At 42.7% G+C, this 22,266-nt stretch overlaps 1 protein-coding gene across 1 annotated transcript in view; it reads right to left on the reverse strand.

Moving 5' to 3' along the window:
- BACH2 (BTB domain and CNC homolog 2) overlaps window positions 1-22,266 on the reverse strand; it is a 297,095-nt gene that overhangs the window by 274,126 nt on the left and 703 nt on the right. The window contains exon 2 of the mRNA XM_008069240.2: window positions 12,904-13,016. The gene's annotated coding sequence lies outside the window, so the exon portion shown is untranslated. The remainder of the gene's footprint in view (window positions 1-12,903; window positions 13,017-22,266) is intronic.

Below are 22,266 nucleotides of genomic sequence, written 5' to 3' on the forward strand. Positions count from 1 at the left end.
CTCCCCCCATCTCTCTTCTCCTCTCTCCTTCTCATCTCTTTGTTGTGAATGTCAGGGCTGTCAGTGTCACAGTCTGACATGATTAGCGTTTCTGACATTACACCCAGAAGCAGACAGAGAGCGAGGAGAGTGGGTGGAGGGGTAGGGAGTGATGGTGCATAGCCATTTAAAGAGGTCCAAGAAGAAAGCAGCCCAACCTCCCTTCTCCGAGGTGCCTTGATTACAGGGCAGTCTATAAGTCACCTCGGATTTTTCTCATTTATCCAATTAGTCTGTTTTCCTGCTCCTCTGGAGATCCCCAAGGTGTGGATCTCTTCTGCGAGATCAAAGCCAGCGGCTATAATACCAGATAAGAGGGAATTCGTGATTCAGCGGATTCTAAGGCTGTGAAGTGGAACAATCAGTGCACTTTGGGAAGATAGTGCCGGTCCATTTCGCCTATCGATTCGCTGCACTTTGTCACTGTAATGATGTTATCTCATTAAAAGAGATAAATGCCCCACTGTTCTTCTAAGAGCATCTGCTTCTTACCCTTCTCCCTTTTTCAACAGCATGGCTCTCAGCAGCAGCACATTAAAATCAAATTGAAATCCAATGCAAGGCTTGGCTGCAGAGCTGCTTAAGGTTTCTTCTTAATTGCCTTTTATTTTACCCTGGACCTCCTTCCTGAGACCCCACAACAGCCCTCCACAGAAACAAGCAATAGCAAAAGAGATGTAGAAAATAATCATGTCACAAGTATTTATTGAGTGTCTATTATGTGGAGACTCCAATGTGTCAACATTTGACTTATTCCGCCCACAACCTTGTGAGGTGGTAGAACAATCCTCAGTTTGCAAGTGAAGAAATGGAGTTTTGTGTGAAGCAACTTGTCCAAGATTACACAGGCAATGAAACACGGAGCCACAATCTGAACAAGGATCCATCTGATGAAAGTACTTTTTAAAAAAAAGATCCCCATTTTCATTCATGGAATAAGTACGAAAATATGATTGCAACTTGATTAGAATAGGTGAAAATCATGTCAGAGAAGGTGGCAATTATTCTTCAGCCTGCTAACACCCAGGAACACAATGCCACAGGCAGTGCAATGGTTTTTGTTTCAACAGATTTCTTATTAAATAAAAAAGGTAGCAATTTTTCGTAATGAATGTTTTATATATTATTCCTTTGTGTATCAGGCCTCTAAAGTACACATTATTAAAGTCTATTAAAGTCTGTATTTAGCAGCATTACTAATGTGCCTTTGGGGAAATTATTACAATGAAATAACATCAGTCTTTCACAAAATTTCGATTGTTTAATATTCCTTTTCTGAACTTCAATAGAGGTGTCTATTTTTAGCTATAATCAGACCTCATCCAAAATACTATAATCCCAGCCTAGAGCTGGGATTGTTTATGGGTTGTATTTAAGAAATAACAAGAAACACAGATATTGCTAATTTCACCCAACACTTTTTTTTTCAAAACTCATTGCAGTTTTCTTACCGTTCTAATTAACAGGTGTTCTTTAATCCCTGACATGTGGTGACACTTTACCTCTCTGGTTAGGGTTGGTTATCTTAATTAATTGCTTGTACTTATATCTAATTGAGACTAGCCTCTCAAGATAATGCCATTTTATTAAAGTCAGGGTGGTAAGAAGTTATAAAACTATTCCATAAAAAAACCAAGAAAACAAAATAAACCAACCAGAAAAACATATCAACTGTGATTAGTCAAATCTAAATGTTTGCATTTAAAAGTAAACATTGTAATTTATGAGAGACTAGAAATATGTATCATCTGAACATTAACCAAAGAATTTCTGCAAATTATGTATTTTATATATTTTAAATAGGCATCTCTACTTTTTTTTATTTAGTACATTTATTCATTTTACCACACAGTGAGAGGTTTTTAAAAACAAAGCCAATGATGCACATATGTTCTCTGAAAACATCTATAGAAAACAATGTTTGGCTTATTTTATGAAGACAAATGATAATAGGAAACCAGAAAGAATACCAGCAAATAGCTATGCACTATAAGGTCCCTATATCACAAAAAGGGAAGAAAAAAGGACAATCTTAAGTCCTACATACTTAAATGAATAAGTTGCATTGGAAACACTCTCTGGTGCAGGTTTCCTTTCATTCATAGCAATCTCTCTGAGATGACACATTTGGAAAATCAGGCAAATGGAGTCGATTATTGATACTCTAAAGATGGACAAACCACAGGTTAACTAAATAACTAAATAACCATGTTTCCAGTCACCAATTAACTAAATAGGGCGTAACTTAATTATATCCATTAAAGCCTACTAATTGAGAGAGAAAGGGCAGAGTTGGGGACTTGGAGAAAGAAGACGGAAACATTCCTCTGCCTGACTCACAAAGGCCAGAAAACCCCTGGCTTCTTTGTTGCAGGGACCCAGCAACTACCAGCCTCAAAGAAAAAAGTCACAGCACACACTGAATGTCCAAAGGGCCTCCCTACTGAGGCTGCATGGCTACGTGGTCTTAGTCCCATATGGTGATATAGAGCAAGAACTGATAACCCGTTCAGTCAACATTCAATTAAATCTCCACGTGAAGGTTGGCACCGGACAGTCCATGGGTTTAGGAGGTGGGGAAGGAAGCAAGGCATGTTTTAATCAAGTAATTTCTAGGTACACCTCTTTAAATTCTCAAAAAGTGCCGGGCTCGGTGGCTCAGCCTGTAATCCCGTGACTTGGGAGGTTGAGGTGAGTGGATTGCCTGAGCCTGCGGGTTCGAGACCCGCCTGGGCAACTTGGCGAGAATTCATCTCCACAATAAATTAAAAAATCAGCTGGGTGTGGTAGCACACACCTGTAGTTCCAGCTACTCGGAAGGCTGAGGCGGAAGGATCGCCGGAGCCCAGCAGGTCGAGGCTGCGGTGGCCGGGAGTGGCCACTGCACTCCAGTCTGGGTGACAGAGTGAGACTCCAACTCAAAAAAAAAAAAAAAAATTCTCAAAAAGTAAGGATGAACAAGATTCCAAAACCAACTATCACAACGTGTGTGAAAATGCCACTAACGAGAACAGAGTGGGGCCAAGTATGCGCCTTCCTTCAAGTGAAACCTGCGTGATGGTCAGTAGCTGCAGCCACATTTCAAAGAGCTTATTGTGATTCACAGCTTGGCCTCTCGGACTCGAAATTACATTACCGTTATGTGGAAACATATCCTTTCTCCTCCTCTGGGGCTGATAGGGTCTTCAAAGCAACTCAGAAGTTCAGCCTTCCTTTTCTGAAGCCTTAATTTACCTCCTCCTTACTCAGATTCTCCATCATCTTTTCTGACTTGGTCAGGAGCCGCTAAATCATTCCACGTGTCACCTTCACCCAAGACAAGGCATTGCTATGTTTACAGGACACGAAGTGTGTGCACAGTCTCAGAGCTGGGGCTTACTTTGAAGTCCTCCAGTGTGAAAGTTTATCAGATGCTCAAATCCTCTACACAGAAAGGTCCAGATTTTCGGTGTATGCCCTGGAACATAAATACTGCTTCCCAGAGACGTAGGCATCAACCAGTGCTCCACTATGCACAGTTCTGAGATTCAGAGGCACGCCGTGCACACAAGCAGAGACAACTGAAATGTGCTTCTTCTGGTTAAGCAGATAGGAGGAAAAGCCATGGGACTGAAATAGAAACATTACTGCAGCTTTCACAGTTGAAATGACTGTGAAAAGAGAGAGATTTACCTAACGTAGTCAGCAATTCTCTCAAATGTATATGTTTCAGACACATTTACACACACACACAAATAAGTTATATACATGTACACATTTTTCTTTTGAGTTGGAGTCTCACTCTGTCACCCAGGCTAGAGTGCAGTGGCACGCTCAGGGCCACCGCATCCTCGACCTGCTGGGCTCAGGCAATCCTCCCACCTCAACCTTCAAATGATCTGGAACCACTGGCACAAGCCACTGCATCTGGTTAATTTTCCTTGATTTATTGTAGAGATGAGATCTCGCCAAGTTGCCTAGTCTGGTCTCGAACCCCCAGGCTCAGGCAAATCCTCTCACCTTGGCCTCCCAAAGTGCTGGGATTATAGGCGTGAGTCACTGCACTCAGCCACATGTACACATTTTAAAGACAAATAAGCATAAACATAGTCAATTAATTCTTTTAAATTTGTCTTCTCTGCTGGACACAGTAGCTCACACCTGCAATCCCAGCACTTTGGGAGGCCGAGGCGGGATGATTGCTTGAATCCAGGAGTCCGAGACCAGCCAAGACAACACAGTGAAACCTCATATCTACAAAAAAAAACCTCAAAAAATTAGCTGGGCATGGTGGCATACATCTGTAGTCCCAGCTACTCAAGAGGATGAGGTGAAAGGATAACCTGAGCCCAGGAGGTCGAGGCTGCAGTGAATCATGGCAGTGACTTAAAAGAAAAATTTTTTTTTTTGGTCTTCTCCCACCTTCTTACCAAATTGACCTTCTACTGGATTACGTGGTAGGTTATATTTTAAATTTGCACTTCCATGCCTCTCAGAAGGGGACTAGACTTGTATTTTCTTTCTGAAATGTCACTGAATTTTCCAGGGCAAGGACCATGGAGACAGAATCTAGAAGTCTAACGTGGCCTTAGAAATTTCCATGTGCCCTACATCCACAGGACTCAGTGGTCATGTAACACAGGTGTCAGCAATACTAGTTTTAGTATTACAAACTCTTAAAATGACGTTTTTAGAAGAGTTAAGGGCGATTACTCCTTAAAGATGTACAAGCTAAGAACAGAAGTGCCATAATGTCCAGGGCACTCACTGCCCAGGGCCAAGGGTCCAGCTTCTCATTAGAGTAAAGCCTGCCACATGTAAAACACAGGCACAGTCTAGTTCACTGGTTCACAAGCTACTGCAGACCCTAAAGAGCTTTTGTTTATGTGAGTTCTATCAATGTTTACCACACTAGAGGTCACAACTCAGAATGTTTTGGAACATGAAAACACAAAGCACACATCCCAAGAGCTGTCCTAGAGATGATGTCATTGCATGTCACATAGTTTCTTACAACACTCAATTGTATATGTGAGTAAGGAAAAGTGAAAAGGCAAACAATATTTTATTATTCTTATAAAAATGGCCTTTATCTTGCAGGTGGATCCCCTGAAAGGGTCTCAGGGTGTTCTCCCAAGGAACCCCAAACCATAATTTGAGAACCAATGGTCTAGCTCAACTTTGTACACATCAGAAGTGTCTCTCTGAACAGTTAAATAAAACAGTGCAATACCGAGTAAGAGGACATAAAGAAACACTAAATCAAAGGACAGTACCCTTTTCCAGAGCATTGTTCTACTTCTACTGCCCCAAACCATTAGTACATTAAAATGTTCCTTCCTGGTAATATGCCAAACAGAATGACTCCCAAGTCCAAATCTCCAGATCTGTTTTGACAAATCACTCTCTCTGTTTTCTATCTGCCTACTAAATACCTTCCTCTAGTTGTATCTCAAATGCAAAACAGTTAAAATAGTATTCATTTTTAAATGTTTGCCTTTTTTCTGATTGTTAATGAAATACACAAATACTTATTGTAGGAAAGCTGACAATACAGAAACGTTTTTTTTTTTTTTCTGAGTTAGAGTCTCACTCTGTCGCCCAGACTGGAGTGCAGTGGCCGCTCCCGGCCACCGCAGCCTCGACCTGCTGGGCTCCGGCGATCCTTCCACCTCAGCCTTCCGAGTAGCCGGAATTACAGGCGCGCGCTACCACGCCCGGCTGATTTTTTGATTTATTGTAGAGATGAGGTCTCGCTGCCCAGGCGGGTCTCGAACCTGTGGGCTCAGGCTATCCACTCACTTCAGCCTCCCAACGGCGCGGGATTACAGGCTGAGCCACCGAGCCCGGCTTTGTTTTTTTTTTTTTAAAAAAAGAAACAATTGTGTCCTGTGTACCCACCCTCTGGGAAAACCACTGTCAACATTCTGGGCAATGTCCTTCCAATCTTTTCATCATGGATATTTAAAAAATACAGTGAAGTTCACATCTTAAAGATAACTCAGTGTCTTTTATTTTAAAGTATTATTTTTAGCATGAAAGAAATACACATTGCTAAAGAAAATTTAGAACATACAAGCAAAGTAAAGATAATATTTTGATGTGTATCTACAATCTTTTTTCTGTGCTCATACATCTATCTTTTTTAAAAAAAGGAAATAATAATCAAGCTGCACATTCTTTATACAACTTGCCTTCTTCACAACTTATTTAGAATATCTGTTTAATGTCACTAAATACTTCTCCAACCCTCCTTGGTATTTTTATTGTAGGACTATGTCATGGTTATTACCACTGAGAAATTGGTATTTTAAGAATATTATAATGAACATCTTAGCTCAACTTTTACATACATCCTTGGTGATTTTCTTCGAGTTAATAGTCCAGAAATGAAGTTTCTCAGTCAAAAGGTGAGTCCATTTTTTAGGCTTTGATACACATTGTTTAAGTCCCTTTGAGAAATGTGTTTTCATTAACTGTGTATGAGAGAGCCTAATTCCAACCTTCACTGACGAGTTTTACAAATCCGCATCAATTGTATAGGTGGAAAATAGCATCTCATCATTTTATTTGTTTTTATTTTACAGATGTGGGGTACAATTCAGGGTTTGGCATACTAACGTTGATCATGCAGGTGCCCTTGTTGATGAAGTGTGCCCCTCCCTGCCCTGGCACTTTCTCTCAACTGCCATTTCCACACCCCCCCCCTCCCCTGGCAGTTTCCCACTACTGCCAATTCCTTTCTTACAGTATTATGATGATAATTGTTCAAGGTCTGCCTGTGAGTGAGAACATATAGTACTCTGCTCTTTGTTTCTGTGGTAGATCACTGAGTATGATCGACTCTAAATCCATCCAAGTTGCTGCGAAGTCCATATGTATGTCCTTCTTGATGGTTACATAATATTCGATTGTATGTATTTTTTTTTTTTACCCAGTCTAGCTTCGATGGGCAGCATGGTTGGTTCCATGTTTTTGCTATTTTGAATACAGCTGCAATAAACATTCGGGTGCAGGCATCTTTTTTGTAGAATGATTTGAGTTCCTCCGGGTATATTCCCAATAAGGGAATTGCTGGTCATATGGAAGGTCAAAAGAGAAGGGAGATAGCCCACAGAATAGGAAAAAATATTTGCCAACTGTATATCTGACAAAGGCCTAACATCTAGGATCTATAAGGAGCTCAAACGTGCCGAAAGGGAAAAAAAAAACCCCATTAAAAAGTGGGCAAAAGACATGAATAGACACTTCTCAAAAGAAAATATACGGTCGAGCACTTTTTCATGTGTCTGTTGGCTACCCGTATATTTTCTTTTGAGAAGTGTCTATTCATGTCTTTTGCCCACTTTTTAATGGGGTTTTTTTTTTCCCTTTCGGCACGTTTGAGCTCCTTATAGATCCTAGATGTTAGGCCTTTGTCAGATATACAGTTGGCAAATATTTTTTCCTATTCTGTGGGCTATCTCCCTGCTCTTTTGACAGTTTCTTTTGCCATCTCATCATTTTAACATGCATTTCTTTGCTTACTATTGAGGCTGAATATTTTCTTATACGTTATTTATTTATTTATTTGAGTGGGAGTCTCACTCTGTTGCCCAGGCTGGAGTGCAGTGGCACACTCACAGCCACCCCAACATCGACCTGCTGGGCTCCAGAGATCCTTCCGCCTCAGTCTACCAAGTAGCCAGAACTGTAGGCACGCATTACCACACCCAGTTAATTTTTGATTTATTATAGAGACGAGATCTCACCAAGTTGCCTGGGCTGGTCTCAAATCCTTGGGCTCAGACAATCCACTCGCCTCAGCCTCCCAAAGTGCTGGGATTATAGGCTGAGTCACTGAGCCCAGCCTATGTTATTTATTAATATTTCTTCCTTTATTGATCTTATCTTTCTGCTGTTTGTCCATTTTCTATTAGTGTGATCATATTTATCTAATTAATCTCTGTTAATTTGTAAGAATTCTTGATAAATTAACCAACTTTATATCATATGTGGAAATACCACCTCAGCCTGTTCCTTTGTCTTCAGAATGTCTCTTGATGGAAAGAAATTTTGAAGTTGTATACAGTTAAATACATTCTCTTTATCAGTTAAATACATTCTCTTGATCATTTCTGCCACTAGAAATTAAAAAAGCCTTCCTTATTCCGAGATCATTTATTTTTACTTGTATTTTGTTCTATGTCACTAGGTTGCAAATGGTGCAACAGCTCTTCAAAGTCTGCCACAAAGACCTGACCAGTACCTTCAGAAAAATGATGGCTGAGACTTATTAAATATAGATTGAACATTTGATGAAACAAACCACTGAGGATGTCCCAGAAAGGAGAGGAGAAAGATCTCATATGCTTATTATTCACTAATTCCTTATACTGCATCTAGCATCTCTGTTAACTTGCTCTTCAAGTAGAAGTTTAAAATGGAAACAGTTTTAACATGAGGTTTATGTTAAGCCTTTGGATGTACTGAGTGTCCTCACCTTTGTCAGAACGGAAGCTTCAGACAGCAAAGACCTTTGTTTTATTCACTAACATTATTTACTGCAAGCACAGTGTGCGGCACATAGTACACCCTAGATAAATATGTATTGGAGGAGCTGATGTCTTATCAACCAGAGTTTATATACACCAAGTTTTGGGTGGGAGAGGCAGGAGTAATAAATTCTGGACTTCACTGCTTCGAATTAAGGAGGTGCAGAGTAAGAAAAACTCTCAACGAAGGCAGAACTCAATTTTAGTTTTACTTTTTAGTTGACTGTAGAGATATTGATCTTAGTGTAAATGTGAAACTGCCTCAAACCTGGCACAGTAGGATGTGCTGAACACTGGAAAATACTGTTGGGCAGATAAATTAAGCAAAACAGTGGCATCCACCCACCAAAAGAGATAAGAGGCACTAGTCTACTTCACTTGAGGCTTTGGCATTTGTCCAAAGCAATAAAAGTCAGATCCGGCTTCATTTGAACATATCAAGGAAGAAACAGTTCTCAAGAAGATTCTTTTTCACAGTAGGAGGAGGGAGAGGGTAATTTTGTATAATAATGGAGAAATCAATTATTTTTCAATCAGATGGAGTGTCCTCATAAATTCAAGGCAGAGAACAGCATGAGACATGCCGTTATAAAAACAATGGCCATGAGGGACCGAGTGGAGGATCATAATCCCAGCATTGCAACTAAGGAAGGGAAAGCCTTCCAGAGTACAACACAGTTCTTGCTGGTGTGGTTTTGTGAACTTCATAGCGGTACATATTGAATGTCTATCATCTCACCCAGTCTGTCTCTACGGCATCCCATCTTGTCCAATGTACCTCCCATCTGGCTATGATTTTTTTTCCCTTAATAACACACTAAAATCTTTTCTTTATAGCATGATAGCACACAGGTAACACAGATCAACCCGAAACATTAATCCTTCTTCCTAGCAACAAATTATAACATATATAACATATGTTTATACCTATGAACAAGAGAATAACCAAGTAAGAAAGATGAGGACTTTCAACAAAATTTACAAATTAAGTTCTAATTATGAAGTATTTGATCAATATAAAGTTTGGCAAGTCAGCTCTTGCAAAACGATCTGAAGAGCATCTGAACATTGGAAAGGTGATCTTCTTCAAGTCTGCATCAGGACTAGGAAGAATGAGTATTCTGGGAAAATATGTGCCCTACCATTTATTTAACTATGCAAGGCTCAGAATGTACAACGATTAAAGCCTGTTTACAATATCAAAAAGGTGAATCAATGTGAGGGTGTCTATGCTGTGTAAACCTCCTAAGTTGGGAATCAAACTGACACATGCCATGGACACTGGCCCCTGGCATGACAGCAGATTCAAGCGGGGCCTTGTCTCCAGGCTCATCCATGTCTCTCTTCTTCCAGCTCTGATGCACCAACATGCTAGCTATCCAAGGGATGGAACTACACCTTCCTGGTGTCTCCTTAGACCCTGGTACAGATAGAATTTCAAGAATGTGAGGCATGAAGGCTCTACCTGGTGGACTGCAATTCACTGGCTATTAGGTTAGCCCTATTAATCTCCTATTAGGTACAATGTGCACAAATGGGGGTGGGGTGGGTACACTTAAGGCTCAAACCAAAAACTATTTGTACCCTCTAAAACTACTGAAATTAAAAAACAAACTTCCTATCCCTGTGTGCCATGGGGGCAGGGAGTCATTCCTATATTTTCTAGAGGAATCCACTCTGATTGACCCAAAAGAGAGCTGTCAATGTCTAACTGCCATCAGCATCACCCTGGGGCTCCACAGAAACAACAAGAACCCCAGAATGCTGGGGCAACCCTCCATCCTGACATCTTCTTAACTGGTGTCCCATCAGCTGGCTGGGGTTTACAAGGAAAAAAAAAAGAGTATATATTACAGTGTGTGTCCGAGAAAGAGGAGAGCGCACAGTTCAGATGTTTCCAACTTTCTAGGAACAAATCTACTTAGAACATCAGTCACACCTACAACACTATTTCTAACATTCTAAACTCCATCTCCTAGTTGAAGAAATGATTCTCTAGTTTTATTTGTGCAGAGAAGGGAGTGACCTATTCTTTGTCTTATACCAAGAAAACCATAAGAAAATGCTGACTTACGAAGGTGACACGTCATGCTTAATCACTACTTTCAATTAAAATAATATACAATGAAGCACTTACTGGGCCACTCAGGTAGCACGGAATTCCCAAACAACAGACACACCTACTGAGACGCTTGCAATTTCTGAGGCATCTGGTTCCCAGCTGTGTGTCAAGAGTGAATCCAGGACATCAGTCTTGAGTTGCCCTGGAGAAACTTAGGGCAGACCTGTCACAGCAAACTGCTTGCTGAGCAGAGATTTCCTAAGAGTTGTCTTGGCTTTTCAGTACACCTAATTTTAAATAACAGAAGCAAGGCTTGCAACCAGGAATCCCCTTCCCCTCTAGTCATGACCCTGGAGCAGAACACCTGCTTACCTTCTGGTCTTCCACCAGTTTACTTCTCAAATGAAAGCCTCTCAAACACAATTGCTTGGTTTTTTGCTGATCTCTTCAGCAAGGGTAACGCAACCACAGTCTTCCACAAAACTTCAATCCAAACAAAGAGAATAAGCACACAGAAGCCTTCAGCATTCTCTAAGCGCTGAAGCAGCCCATGGCCCTTCCTGCCTGCAAGAAGGCCAAAGAAATGGCCATGAGAAAAAAGGAAAAGGGTCCTTAGTGAAAGGACCTCAACCAGTTAAATGGGCTTTCTAAAGTTTAGAAATCCCAAACTCCCTTTTTGAGACCAAATCATCTAAAAGTGCTGTCCAACTCTACCACAACCCATAGATAATGTATCAAATAACACACCTGGTTTTTCAGGCCTCTAGAAATGTCACTCCCCTGCTTCTTTTTGTTATCTTCCCTTTTCTGAGTCGGGGGTCTCACCCTTTTGCCCAGATTGGAGTGGGCACAGTCATAGCTCACCACAGCCTTGACCTCCTGGGCTCAGGTGATCCTTCCACCTCAGCCTCCTGAATAGCTGGGACTATAGGCGTGTACCAACATGCCTGCCTCATTTAAAAAAAGTTTTTTGTAGAGATGAGGTCATGCCATGTTGCTTAGGCTGGTTTCAAATTCCTGGGCTCAAGTAATCCTCCTGCCTTGACCTCCCAAAGTGCTGGGATTATAGGCATGGCGTGCCCAGCCCTCTCTCCTATTTTAAATCCTTCAGTGGCTCAAAGGTTCTGTCACCGTCTACGAGTGTAATTTTCAACCAGGAGGTGATTTTGTCTTCCCAAGAGACACTGGGCAATATCAGGAGACAGTTTTGGCTGTCACAACTAGAGTGAGGGGAAGGGGATGTCATAAAACCCCTACAATGCAGAAGACAGTCTCTCGCTACAAAGAGTTACCTGGTTCAAATGTCAGGTGTAGAGGCCAAGCAACCCTGCTCCAGCCCTACCCAACTTTTTGTTCTCTAAACATGCCAGACTTTCTCATATGTGTTTGTGCCTAAAAACAGGCTGCTTCCTTTATCTGGACTGCTTTGTGCTACCTTCCCTGTCTAGGAAACCACAATTCATCATCCAGGATCCGACTCAAAATGTCACCTCCTCTACAATGTCCTTCCCAGATCCCCCAGAGGGATATTCCTCCTTCTGTGCTACCAGACCTTCTGGTACATACCTCACTAGAACACTAAAGAGTGCGTTACCTGCTGAAGGCATGACCTGAGACTTATTCATCGCTTATCCTCGGAGAATCCCTCTGGTAATCAATATCGTTGCTCATCAATCTCATCAGTGTAATCAGGAAATAAATGAAAATGTTGCAAATGTACTCAGGCTACGTTGCCATTATATCTAAGGGACAATGGGGTCCCCAACATCAAAACAGCAGCAGCAAGTATTTATCAAGAGCTTGTAATGTGGACAGGCATTACAGTAAGCACTGGCACACGTATTAACTCATGTCATCCTTACAACAACCGGTGAGGTAGGTACCATTATTATCAGCATTTTACAGATGAGGAAACTGAGATACCAAGAAATTAAGTCACTTGTCCAGGGTCATCGGTGCTAGCATCTGGAAGAGCTGATATTTAATCCCAGACAATCTGGCCCCAGAGTCTTTAATCTTCCAAGTTTCATGCCAAGGCAGTTATGCTAAGAACCAATATTTCAGCTACTTAGAGGCCTCTAGAAAATATAAGTGATGCCTCTAGAAAACTACACAGCCCCGTTCCTGTGTGACCTCCCTGCTCACCAGGGGTCACACAACTCTACAGCCTTTGGAGCACTCCTGGCAGGAAAAGCAACCTCCTCACACCATGGAAAGACATTTCATACTCGAGAAAGTCACAGTACCATAAAGAAAACACAAGGGTCGATTCCCTAAAGCACTTCTTACCTTGTTCATGCTGCAGGGATGGGAGCAAGGGATCAGACATGTCACACTGCGAGGCAGCTCTTGAAGATTCTCCTTGTGTGTGGAGCCCTCACTTTCTGAAGCAGACAGCTGCCCTGTGGGCACAAGCAAAGAATAAATCTATCAGCTGCTGCTCAGGAAGGCACAGAGCAGTCCTGTGTCCAATGGGACTTGCTGCCATGATGGCAGTGATGCACATCGACGCTGTCCAATATGGAGGCTGTGAGCCAGATGTGTCCACTGGGCACTTGAAGTGTGGCTAGTACTGAATTCTTAAGTTTGTTTAAATTTAAATAGCCACATTAGTTAGTGGCCACTATACTGGATAGTGCAGATCTAGAGTGTAAAATCTAGAGTCTTGAGGCATGCCACTGGGCAATGGGCATGCCAGTGGGAAGAAAAAGCTAGATATTATATGCTTAGAGTGACTGGAGATACACAGTGACAGGAACACTCATTCATTAATAACTGTGTTTTGAGCACTTGCAAAGGGCTGGGTACTAAGAATTTAGTGATCAATAAGCCAGAGAGGTCAATGACTTTAAGAGTCTCTAGTTTGGGCTCTGACCTCCTCAGGAATAAAAACTCAAGTCCCCCAAAATACTATTACATCTTGACATAGATTTTTATCTACTTGAATAACATTTTTAGAGTTAAAAAAAATTAGTATAAGGTTTCAGGATTCTTAATTTGCCAAATATTAAGGAAAAACATAAAGAAAATCACTTCAACCATTTAAGTAGATTTGCAGTCTTTTTCTTTGAAAAATGTTTACAGGTGGATTTGAAAGGAAAACAAAACATCGTGAGGTTCCTTATAATCACTTGATTTGTGCATTATTTAAGTTGCATCTAGGAAGGATTTATATGTTTGAACTATCCCATAAAACATGAAATTGAAGATTTAACTGGAACTGCAGTGCTTTTAAAAATAAAAATGCATCATTTAAAATTACAACATAATAACAATATAGATATGTACAATAGAAAAAGGAATCATAATCCCACTAGCCCACCATAATCCCCTTTAGTTCTCAGTAATCGGCCTTTGTCTATTGGAGAATGACATGTCTGCTGAGTCCAGGACATGGAGATTTCCAAAGCTATACTCCCCATATTAGCATCTTTCACTGCTAAGAAAGTGATTTCACAATTTACATTTTCAAAAGATAAGCTCCTATTCCATACACATTACTATTCTGTGAACATAATATTATTACATTCCTTTTATAAATCAGGAGGAGGAAGAAGATAGGAGGAGGAAACTGCAAATCACTCCCTGGCTATTTGAGACACAGATTCCAAAGAAAATACCACATTCAGCCACAGCAATAGCATATTGTAACAATGGTGCACAACATGGAGAGACCCTGGAACTCTGACTTTGTGGCATGACTATATCTATACATCTCCACACATATACATGATGCCCGGGTGATCATGGTTTCAAAGTCAAGAAAACGCAATAGTGCCTTCTAATCAATCCTAAAGTGACTGAAAAAATTATGCAGATAACTTTGACTCTTTGAATTTCCAGAAGCAGATGCTAATACATGTCTGAGTTTTAAAGCAGAACTCTATCCATGCTGTTTCTTTTTTTCATATATGTACAGGTCCATTTTAAAACTGCAGCCTAGCACTTAACTAGAAAGCCTGTCCAAATGCCTTGCAGAGATGCCTTATGTCACAATTCCATAGACATGTCCACATTGGTATCAACACAGGAAAGCTGGACACAAGAAGATAATGACAGACAGACAAGGATTCGTGTACACCACTTCCCCAGGGAGCCCCACCCGGCTTGGTCATGCCACAGTCCCCATCCTTTCAGATCTGGGTACACAGTTTGCCCTAAACTGATTAGGGATCCCTCCCTGTACCCTGCCCCAAGTTTTCATATGTCATTGTCACATATGTTGTTCTACAACCGAACCAGACTAAAAACCTCTTGAGAAAAAAATTAGTCACATAAAATGTTCTTAGTAAATATGATGAAGAGATTTTTTTTTTCTTTGCTCTCAGTCACAGAGCACTGGATCATACAGACTCCTAAAAGCGTAGGGGCTTAAAACCATTGTTGATGATTGTGGCAGATTGCCTTTGGGTTTTTTTTAAAGCGAGGAAAATTTTTTAATGCCAGAGTTGTAAAGCTTCTTAAAAATATTATTAAGAACATCACACAGCTGTATAGTGCTCAAAAGTATATAGTGCGCTTCTACACGAATACTCTCATTTGGTTCTGATACCAATCTGAGTGATAGTGTTTCCAATTAGGAAACTAGAGACAGTGAGGTAAAATAATTCTCCTCAGTTATGCCATAATACGCAGTATACCCTGGGCCAGAAGTGACTTCATTTGAAGATACTAGGAATTAAAGCATGTACAGAACCTACAAATTAAAAATAAACACAACTTCCCCCAAATAACACACACACACACACACACACACACACACACACACACACACACACACACATTCACAAACACATCAAAGACCACCATGAACAGAAAACACCTCAGAGAAGAGACAACAGTTTTAGAAACTGGGTCAATTCGCTTCTGGACAGCAACCAAAAAGACTGGCCTTGTTCTATCAAGTCCTTTCCATCTCCTTTGAAACAGAGAGAAGCAAATTGTTTTGCAGCCAATTCATCTTATGAAGAAGCTTAGAGAAATTTACAGCTTAAAAAAAGAGACTGCATCTTAAATGTAAAGCATTAGAGAAAAAGATACCTGAGCTACCACTGTGAAATTAAGGGTGTTTCTTTCTAATCTTTTACCAGGTTGGATTCCTCTGGTGATGAACAGAAGGAAAGTACAGATGCCTCTAAAGGGGGCCCTGAGAAAGTCAATCCCATAAGCCAATGTGTGACTTCCACTCAGCTGATCCTAACAGAGTTGATTCAATGGTCAACAAAGCCTATGGTCAATCTTAGACTTCTAGGAGGTTACTTAGCAATTCATCTCTCCAGATGGATGGAAGTGGTGTGGGTGAGCAGGCAGGTGGAGACAGGGTACAAAGAAGAGAGAGGAGAAATAAAGGTGAAGGTTACAAAGAAAAAAGACAAGGTAAGAAAGATACCCAGAGACAGTCTGGTAATATGGTCAAGTGCCCCTCACCGGCCAGGTCCTCGCTAGAGAAGGGACCCAGATGCTGGCTCCTGGTGACAATTCCACATCCCAGAGCTTCTCTAAGGTTACACACGCTCATGGCTGGGGCGTCTGCAAGTGGGAGCTGGACTAAAAAGCTAAGACCGGGCCTACCTGTTTCACCACTATTTATTTACCATCAACCGCCACCTCCCACGGAGAGAAGCCTGCTTCACCTGGATCGCTGCTAATGCGGTACAGAGGCATGGTGAGAATCGCAGAAGCTAACTTTATCCTATCCTCCTTCCTCTAAAGAGAAGCTTAAAAGTGTCAAGGGCTGGTTTGTGTATGCATTGTGCCTGGGCCCTTGAAAATGCAGCAAATAGTTATTACAAGTTTGGAGCGGAATATGGTGAGTTGGGCTTTTCTCCTCATTCCAACTCTCACCCCATTCTTCAAAATTCATTCTAGAAACCTTTTGTAGTATATCTCAGAGCTGGTAGCTCAGACACTCCTGTGGGAGACAGGCCAATAAGGACAAGCAGGCCACTTTTCACAGGGCTAAAGGTCTCACTAGCTTTTGGTTATCAGGCACCCTGAAGGCCAGGCACAGCGGCTCATACCTGTAATCCCAGCCCTTTGGGAGGCTGAGGCGAGCAGACTGCTTGAGCCCAGGAGTTTGAGACCAACCTGGGCAACACAGCAAAAGCTCATCTCGACAAAAAATAAAAAAATAAAAATTAGCTGAGCATGGTGTCACGTGCCTGTTGTCTCAGTTACTTGTGATGATGTGGATAGTTTGCCTGAGCCCAGGAAGTTGAGGCTGCCATGAACTGTGATTGTTGTGATCATACTACTGCACTTCAGGCTGGGCAGCAGCATGAGGCTCCAACTCAAAATAACAATAATAAATAATAGTAAGAATGCACCCTTAAGCCAGTCTGTGGAATGGACTCTTATCCCTCCCCTTCCCACCTCTACATCCTGCTAGAGCATGAGGAACCAGACCAAACCCAAGAGCTTGGGGGGAAAGAATAAGTGAAGCCATAAAAAGATGAACCCTCTGGAGGGCAGGATGGGGCAGAGAAAAAAAAGATGAACAGGCTTAGGCGTCTAGAGGAGATGCTCTAAAATCTAGGATTTAGGAGCTTGGGCCATCAGATGGACAGGTGAGAGAAATACCCCTAATTTCCTCTACTGTGTTTTGAGGGCTGGAGTAATTTACAAGGCTCTGAAGTAAGTCTTGACAACCTTCAACTGGAATCCTTGTCCAAGATGAACTATGTGTAAGGCTATTTCATTACAGAAAGTCTAATCCCTCCCTTCTACAATATGGGGCATGGTGCTGGGATAAAGGGATCTGGAGGTAAAGGAACACACAGGTTCCTGACGCCTGTCCCCACGGTACACACACCTCCCAAAGTGGCTGGCCCATTCCTTTCCCCCTACAGAAAGGCAGGAGGAACAGAGCTGAGCTCCCCGAGAAGCTTCTTACAGGTCTTCCACCCTCAAGGTGATGGTTGATGTCCGGCTCTGGTTCTCCAGGACCTCGGGTGTCCTCACCAACCCTACCCGGAGGCAGCAAACACACCATAACACGGCTCTGCCCCAAGAGACTGGGCAATGTTTGCTGTTCTGCTCTCCTCCCCCATTCCCTGCTGTCACAGAATACCCTGGAAAACACACATCCCAAGTCAGAAAGAGGAGAGCACCTTCCCATCATGCACCATAATGGCCTTCCTTCCCAAGGATAGGTTAGGATATCTGAACATTAATATTCTGAATTTTAACTAGCGTATGAGTTGTGGTTCAATAGGAAACTGTGATAAAGAAGAGGACACAAGAGGATTATTAAAGGAGAGACATGCAGCTAGACACACACACACACACACACACACACACACACGATGGTCGAAGAGCCAGATGGGGAGGAACAGAGGTCAGTAGAGGGCCAAGAGTGCCAAGTGGCAAAGTATCTGTTGCTTTCACAGAACCACTTCTGGCACACAGACTAGGGGATTCCTGTATACGGTCAAATCACAAGTCAGGATATCAGATGTTTAGATTCAGAGCTATCCTTATAAAAGGTCAATTTCAGTCTCCCAGTGATTGAGGACTATCTCAATATAAAGGCGTAGTACGGAAGAGCTCCCAAGAGGTTACAAGGCCCAGCCCAGTTCCCTTGCCTGCGTGACTATTTAAACCAGGGGTCAAGTCAAGTAAGAATGAGATGTGTGGAAAAGTCAGGCCTGAGAAGACAGTGAAGAGTGGGAGGGTTTGGAGGGTCTGTCACTCGACTCTGGCCCCAGCAAGGCAGGAACAAGCCCCATGCGCCCAAGAGCTTGTGAGATTCAAGAAGGAGAGTTGAGAGATTATGTAAAATCATTTGTTCTATTAATGCTGGGAACTTATGCTAATACTTTGGAAATCCTGCGGGTACTGGATTTGGTCGGCCAGTTTGCATCTTCACTGTACAACTTTCATGTCAGTCAGGGGATTCTTTGTTCCTTTACATCTCCAGGGGTGGAAGCTCCCAACCTGCTGCCTGGCCCCTCTGGGGTTATACTGCTGTGGCTTTATTGAGCACAGACAGCCCAAGGGGAAGAGTGGGTGAAGCAGGGACCTAATGCCAAGTCGATCTGAATGTCAACTCTACCTCTTGGCATGTGATTTTGGCAAATGACTCTCTGAGTCTCTCTGTACCTTTATCCCTAAGATTAAGGGAAATTCTTTATGCCTCCTGAGATTATTTTGAACATTTCAACAGATCTTGTCTGTTTTGTCCTAGAACCCAAATACCCAGCACCTATCTTTACACACAGTAGGCACCCAATATATGCCAAATTTAATAACAATGTTTTGGAAGATCTTGCTTAAATGTAATGCCAGCTGAGCCTATTTCCTTTCTTTCTATACTCTTCTGAAGCTTTCATGTCAATATCTGTATCTGTTTCTCACTTGGCTAGAGTATTTTGAGATTAATTTTTTACAATAAGTCCAAATTAAGAATAAAATCCTGAAGAGTTTTTTCTCAAGAAGCATGGCATTGCTTTAAGGTCAGCAGGGAATTATTTGGCCAGTACTGGCAATGTCCTTTTTGCATACCTCACAAGAAAAAAATATTAAACACACGAGATTCCCTTACCCTATTAATACCTAAGGAATCATGCTTTAATTTTAGCGTCCTCAATTCATGTTTGCCAACAGTGCACATCACTGCATGGAGAGTACATGGTTGAAAGTAACTCCTCATCCATTCGTCCACTTTGGATTGAGAAGGCTGAATTCTATTCATCTAGGACAAAGGTTTACTAACCGTGCCTGACTTACCCAAGTTTCTTTGGTTTTATGCTGAAAGAATGACACAGCCTTCCAGACAAATTCAGCTCCCCTCTCCCTTGGGGTTTGCTGTACAATTCAGGCAAACACATTTCCTATGATTTGGTGGGAAACCGGAACTCAAAAGACAGCCACCGGAACAAGGACAAGGAAAATCACTAGGAAGGTATCTTTTTAAGGAAGCCTAAAAGGTTTCCAACGAAGGAATGTAAATATTCTCAAAAAGACCTTGGGACAGGCTGTAATGAGGATGGTCACCTTAATGGGGGCCGGTGCTTATAACTGCAGTTCGTCTGCTTAGTAAGCAAGGGTGGGTTGAATTGCATGCCTTGCCCCTCTGGGAAGAAACCTTCATTAATCCCCAGTAGAAAGCTCTAGTTGGCAGGATGGACTCTGGTGGAAAGCACATTCAGAGATTCACTGTTAACCTCTGTTTTCCTGGGGCTTAGATTCGGTACTTTTTATTACCAGCTTCTCTTTAGTGTGGCTTGTTCTTTTGGAGGGAGTACAGCATCCTGAGGGGTTAAACCTCGCCTGAGATCTAGGTTTGCTTTCAGCACGGTCTGAGGGCTTTCAATACTCTTGAACCAGTTTCTATTTCAAAATAGTAGAAGCTCCCCCACCATGCAGGGAGGGTAGCTATGGACCCCACAGCTATTCAAACAGCATAACCCTGGATTTCCGTCCTCTTGCCCCGTACTTCAAACATACATATTCAAAGCCCCAGACAGACTCTGGGGGAAATTCTTCTTGTCCCCTTTTCACAAGCAGTTCCTGTGTGAGTCTAAACACCACAGCCCCTGGATCCTAGACCCTGAAACACTCACAGGCCAGTAGCATCAATGGCTTCTGGTACTTGGGAATTTCCTTTTCCTGCTTTAAAGCTCATCTATACTTGAAAATATTTTCTGTGATCCAATATACCGTAGGATTTTGTGGATTGGGTGGTCGGAAGTGGGCCAGGCTGCATTGGCTCAGTGTACTATGCTGACAGGAAGGTCCAGTATTGGGTTCCCTAAACTCAATTCTGCCATATTTAGGTCCCATATGTAGTCACTTAGCTGTCATTTAGGCGAGAGCCAGAAATATGTTCTTAGCATAAGCTAATCGTTGTGACTCATTCCCTAACTCTTCCCCCTAACAGAGTGACGTTGGGTGAGAAAGAGCTTCCGGGTAGCCCAGGCCTTGAGAACCTCCCTCCAGCCCACAGCAAGCAAGCACTCCGGGTGGTTATCCCAAGGAAGCAGAGGTCACCTTCCTGCCCAAGGCTGCACTTTCTGCAGGCGACCAAGTCTGTCCTCAGTTCTGTGGGAAGGATTCCGCCTTGCATTCACCTTTCCATGATTTAGGACTGGATGACTGCAGCGCTGATGTTTTGGTGGCACGAGACAAGCAAAGGCGGCGAGGAATGCGACAGGGGCACGACCACCCCACCACATCACAACCACAGCCTCCAGGGAGCCTCGGCCGCCTCCAGCAGCACGCAGCCAAGAGAACAGCCACAGAAAACGGCTCCAGCAGCCGACCCCGGGGTCTCCTCTGATCTCATTACAGCAGTCGACACTAGTCCTCACAAAACAAACAGAGGAAATTTATGCCTGCCCCAGCCTGTGGCGAGCACTGCATTCCTCGCTAACGAGAGGAAGACCACAGCTTCGGAGACCACAGCCACTGGGACAGGGAGGAAGTCGGCTGGGCTCCCAAGAAAGAACTGTGGCCGCAGCCTTTCCCTCCTGGGCTGAACAGAAAGGCGGTGAGCCTGGGGCCTGGGCTCTCTGTTCGGGTCCCTGGTGACAAGTTCCCTTTCTGCTAATGTCAACATCCCTAGGCTCAGGCAGTGGGGCCACTTCCTTTTCAACAGTGCTGGCAACAGTCACTGTCACCAGAAGGCCGCTTTGAGAGGTTCCACCTGCTCAGGTCAGAATTCCAAGAGAGAAATGGTTCTGCATAGCAAAACTCAAAGTACTCTCGGAAAAACTTGACCTCACTTGGGATTCCCACTTAAAATGCCAAGAGGCAAAACATGGTTTTATACCCTTTCCTTCTGCGCAGCCATCTCAGGAGGTAGACCAGAAGGAGAACGCAGAGGAATGGTTCTGAGCCGGGGTGATTTTGCCTCGCAGGGGATACTTAGCAAGACATGGGGACATTTTTGGTTGTCACGACGGGGAGAGTGCTACCGGCATCAGGTGGGTAGAGGCCAGTAACACAACTAAAGATCCTATTGTGCACAGGATGGACAGGACAGCCGCCCTATCAAACAGTCATCTGGCCCGAAATGCCAACAGCATCGAGACCGAGACGTGGCGGGAACACTCAAGGACATGGGGAGGTTTAAGTCACGCCAACCCATCATCACATTACAGTCACGGTGAGATCATGCAGGCCGAGATCCCCAAAGTGTAAAACAACCACACAAAATTACCAGTTCTCTCCTCAAGCCAAAAACAAATAAAAAAATAAATAAAAGCTGTCCTTTAACTATGCAGAGTGAGATCATCAGAGCTGCCTGGGAAAAAGCGGAATAGCTTCAATGTCAGACAGCGTGATCGGCAACATCAGGAGTGCTGCCGTGTTTATAACAGGTCGGGGTGTGATCCGAGTGCCTACTGTCAAAATTCAGCGGTGACTATTAACAGAAGGGTTTTAGGAGCTACGTTCCATGAGTACTAAAACTGCCCATGTAACCGAAGTTTATGTAGGTCTGGGGGAAGAAAGGCAAAATGTCTCCACTTTTAAAATACCAACAAAGTATACGGAACCATGATGATGTTGACCTACATTCTAGGATGGCTAAAAAAAAATAGCTGTACAATAGGGTTCTAAATAATTGCAGAAATGCATCATAAATGAAAATAGTCATGGTGCATGCTCTGATTTCTGATTTTCAGTTCCTATCTCCAAATATTCCCTTCT

The sequence above is a fragment of the Carlito syrichta genome, unplaced genomic scaffold (genome assembly GCF_000164805.1).
Source record: "Carlito syrichta isolate Samal-C Ts95f unplaced genomic scaffold, Tarsius_syrichta-2.0.1 Scaffold311873, whole genome shotgun sequence".
NCBI classification, from domain to species: domain Eukaryota; kingdom Metazoa; phylum Chordata; class Mammalia; order Primates; family Tarsiidae; genus Carlito; species Carlito syrichta.